Raw genomic sequence first — 5,000 nt, forward strand, 5'->3', positions numbered from 1 at the left:
ATATATATATATATATATATATATATATATATATATATATATACATATATATACACATATTTATATATATGCAATATAAATGTATATATATACACACACACACATATATGTTTGTGTGTGTGCGTGCGTATATATATATATATATATATATATATATATATATACATACATATATATATATATATATATGTATATATACATATGTTTGTGTGTGTATGTGTATATATATACATATATATATACATATATATAAACATATATATATACATATACATATATATATATATATATATATATGTATATATATAGATATATGTATATACATATACACATACGTGGTATGGGCCCATTTGGAGCCACTTTAAAGGGTTATTACACACCGATTACTGAGTCGTAATACCCACCTTCAAAAAAATTTCCGCCGTAAAATTACTGTGACAAGCTATTTTGTTTTTCAACAAAAATACATTAATGTCATTTGATATGCTGGAAGAAAATTAGTTGCCTACAGCACATATAATTCCTTCCAGAAAGCTGCGAGCTGCCAATCTGCTCCAACAGTCGAAGGAAAAATAGTCCAGTGTGATAACGCACTGAGGCCTATACCCTATCCTGTAACTGTATAAAATCGCCTGTTTCATAACCATACAATATTTCTAAATTACCTTACCATGTCGAAGAGACAAAGAAACGAATCGATGTGATTGAAGCAGAATGAAACCAATGGTAAGGTCTTGATCATGCAACCCCCTCTCTGGGTCGGGTCCACCACCTCAACAGCTACACAAGATAGTCCTTTGTTCTTGGTGGAGTACTTAATTGACACAAAGGCATCTCCATATTTAAGGATTACAAAGGATTACAAAGGAGGAGCATGCCGACAAGGGACCTTTTGGTCCATAACTAGGTCGGATGCAAATTTTTTTTTTTATAAATAAACAAATAAATAAATAAGTAAATGGAAAATATAATAATATAAATAGTAGTATATAGGATAAGTAAATGAATAAATAGGTAAATTCGAATAATAAACAAACAGGTAAACAGTAAATAATAATAGACAGATCAATAATGATAAATGATAACCAAGGAAGTAATAATAAACAGACAAATAATAATAAACAAATAAATGAATACTATAAAATTAATGGCAGGCATTACAACATCTTAAAGCTTCGAACTGAACATTGCACTGCCTCTGCAAGAAGTTTATAACATTTATTATCTACACGGATGGTGAAGTTGTTTCTACCCACTTCCAAATTACATTTATTTTGTGACAGATTGAAACCATTGATTCTTCTCGGATTGTCATTCAGTGTGAGGATTTTGTCACTTTTGATGTTGTCAATTCCCTTTAGAATCCTAAAAGCCTGTATCAAGTCACCTCTGAGTCAACGCTTTTTTAGGGAAAAACGATTCCTATGTTTTAGTCGATTTTTGTATGATTTGTTTTTGATATTTGGAATCAGTTTTGTGGCTCGCCGTTGCACTGTTTCCAATCTGTTAATGTCTTCAATGAGATTCGGTGACCATATAGAAACAGCATATTCCAAATGTGGACGAGCTAACGTTTTATATAGCTTGTTAATGAGAGCTGGATTTTTTAAGTCAAAAGATCGCGCAATCAGTCCTAGAATCTTATTTGCTTTCTCAGAGGCTGAAACACACTGCTTAGATGATTTGAGATCGTTACTGATTATTAGGCCGGGTTCTTTTTCACTATCCACTTTTGTTAACGAATTTCTAAATAACTTCCATCTAGAAGTTTTGCCATTTAGAAGAACTCTCTGTTTTCAATCGTTCAACCAATTACTTGTCCAACTTAATAGGCTACCACTTACTCCGTGTGAAGCTAATTTAGTAAGTAGCCTTTCGTGGGGGACGGTATCAGAAACTTTTGCAAAATCTAAATATATCAAATCTATATTGTTTCTTTTGTCATAATTCGAGATGACTGTGTTATAGAATTCGAGTAAGTCACGTAAGAACATTTCCGTCTGGCTATAATTTATCAATGATGTTTCTAAATGACGTTTGATAACATCTATGATGATAGTTTCAATTATTTTTCCTACGATTGAAGTCAAGCTTATAGGTCTGTAGTTATTTGGTTTATTTTTGTCACCTTTATTTACCCTGTGAACTTTCAACACGAGAACCGTCCCTTGCTTGAACAAAATCCTCTGGTGTAACTCTATCAACTGTATTAGTTGTACCGCTTGTATAAACTGCTTTATATCAAATATACTTAATGTAGCAATTTATTAATTAAGTTGAATCTATTAAATGCGATAACAGTTTTACTTGTAACTGTATTAGCTCTATTGCAAATATCAATTGTATCAATCGTGTTAAAGTTATTAACTGTGTAAGCTGTATTAACTGTATCAACTCTAATAATTGTATCAAATATTTTGATTGCTTTTTGTTCACGTATTGATTATATATCAAAGGCACTAACTACATAAGCTGTATTATTTGTATTAACTGCATTAACTTATTGCATTCACTGTATTAAAAGTATGTCACTGTATTAACTCCTCCGTTACTCGAGTCTTCCCTCTGCTGAATAAAATTTTCTGGCAACAACAACTAATTTAAATGGCTGATCCATGGTGCTGCAATCGGAAGCTCGCATTTCCTTAGTCGCAGGTTCGAGAACCGTACTCCTCTCCGATTCCCAGTAATGACTGTGTCCCAACCGTCCAAGCGCATAATAGGGCAAAGACCTGTTTCGGTCGCAGTTACGCGCCTCTTGGTGCATGCTCCTCACCTTCACATTTTACCTTATATGCTAGGAGAGCCTGGACGAGTAACAGTCGCCGAGTAGCCTTTGGGTACTGAGCCGCGGCCTTCGGAAACAAGAAGCAAGGTGGATGGCAAACTCGAGGTGAGATGACACCCTCTTACGATCCTCACTGGGCATCATTATGGCTTCAGTTTTTTTTTTTTTTTTTTCTCTCTCTCTCTCGTTCACTCCAGACAAATGTAGATATTATTTGTTCTTCATGTGACGAAGAAATACGAGTATACCCGCCTCCGAGGTTCAATTAATCCATAAATTGTTTTCGAAATTTTGCAGTTCGCGAAGAATAGCGAAGAGGGTCTCCTCTTTTTCAGAAGTCTTGCGTTCATCAGTAGAGGATCTTCAAGGTCCAATTAGCCAGGAAATCCTTTCTGAAATTTCGGAATTCCCGAAAAAAGAGTCTTCAATTCAAAAGCTTCGCTTTTTTTCGGTTTGAGAGGTTTGGGGTAGGGCTGGGGTGCTTAAACTAGATAAATATAATGAGTTTCTTGGTCTAACCTCATAAATTCTTGTTAGCATTTCAAAATTCCCAAAGAATTAAGTATCCGATTCAGAAGTTTTGTAAGGACAGGAATTTTGAAGGGATATTATTTTTGGAATTTCGTTTTATTTATCTATTTATTTATTTGAGTGTTGATTTGAGAGACTGGGTATTATGGACGTCGTGACGGTTTTACTCAACCAAGAAGCAAAGTAGAAAATAGAGCCTTAATAGACCATGAATTTATTCTATTCTATGTCTGCCTATCAAGATGTGTTGGCAAAGAGCCTTACTATAATCATTGAAGAAGAACATACAATAGGAGATAGCTACAAATATATTTCAGCTGATTTTGGTTCAACTGAGTTTCGAGACGACATTAGAATGTTCTCGAACGTAGCGGGCGCACCGTAGCTCCGCCCACCCGTGACGTCACTAAACGTTCGGACAGAGGCGTAAGCTAAGGCCATTAATTTTAAGAGTAATAGGAAAAATTCCCAACTTTCAGTTCAGGATTCCACTAGAGAAATAGTTTAGGGAGAGATTGTAGCAGCTAGGGGCTCTGTTGAGAAGCGAAATGAAGTTTTACGAAATAATACAACAGGGAGGTTAGTAGTTTACCCATAGATACGAACACATAGCCGTCTCGTTCTTTTTGTGCGCAGCTAAAATTTTAATCTGATGCCAAAAATGATTCCGATAACAGGTATGAACACGTTCTGTAAGATTAATGAAAACAAATGTCAATATGTGAGTTAAATGATATAGTGCAGATATAGTAGGTAGATAGTTATCATTATTATCAAGTTTTGAATCTGATGCCAAAAATGATTCCGATAACAGATATGGAAAAAGGGGTTTAAGGGAGTGTACTTCACAAACACTTTGCGTATATACATTAGCTATGAGAGTGTAATCCTTAGAGTACAATTCTGTCTGTGATCGTTCTCTAATAAGAATACGGGGTTGAAGGTAGACACAGTGCTTGAAGGTAGAACACAATATTGTAAGTAGACTTATACAGTGACCGGAAGGTTGGAGCGTAAATAACTACGTTTTTCCACGTGCCTGTGACCTTACTTATGATGCCCATAAGAAAGAAAAAAACTGTGTTATTAAATGTCTCGCATACCCATATATTTTTCATATTGTAAGGATCAATAGATTAGTTGGAGAAAACCACAATATACTTTTGTATTTCCTTACTATATTTTTGCTTCAGTGTAATAATTAACACATAGCAGACCTTCGCTTATTCTTTTACTACCCCCACTTGGGCATAGGCCTTTTCGCTACCCAGAACCAACCCCGAACGACCTGAGGAAAGGGGACGGAGTCAGACGTGAATAACAAGGAGCAGTTTCCATTTATGGTCAGATATATCCATATAGACGATTGGGTGGTGGCAGCGTATACCTTGATTTTTTTTTTATTTCCCAAATCGTTCTTATGTGGGTATCTCTGATCACTCCCATTGGAGGTGCTCTTGGTTAAACACTAAATCAATCGACGGCACCACACAGTTTAACTTTCTTCAGGGCTGAGCAGGGAGTGGGGGCGGGAATCTTTAACCAGAGGAATCATGTGAGATATTGAGTCTAACCCCATAAATCCTTTTCAACTTTTTTTCCGAAGAACGACAAAGGGAAACTTTGCCTCAAACAAATCTGCTTTTCCACTAGTGTTTTTTCAATCAAATGGGCGTCTCAT

Source organism: Oratosquilla oratoria, chromosome 32 (assembly GCF_046742065.1).
Source record: "Oratosquilla oratoria isolate Oo_2021 chromosome 32, ASM4674206v1, whole genome shotgun sequence".
NCBI lineage: Eukaryota > Metazoa > Arthropoda > Malacostraca > Stomatopoda > Squillidae > Oratosquilla > Oratosquilla oratoria.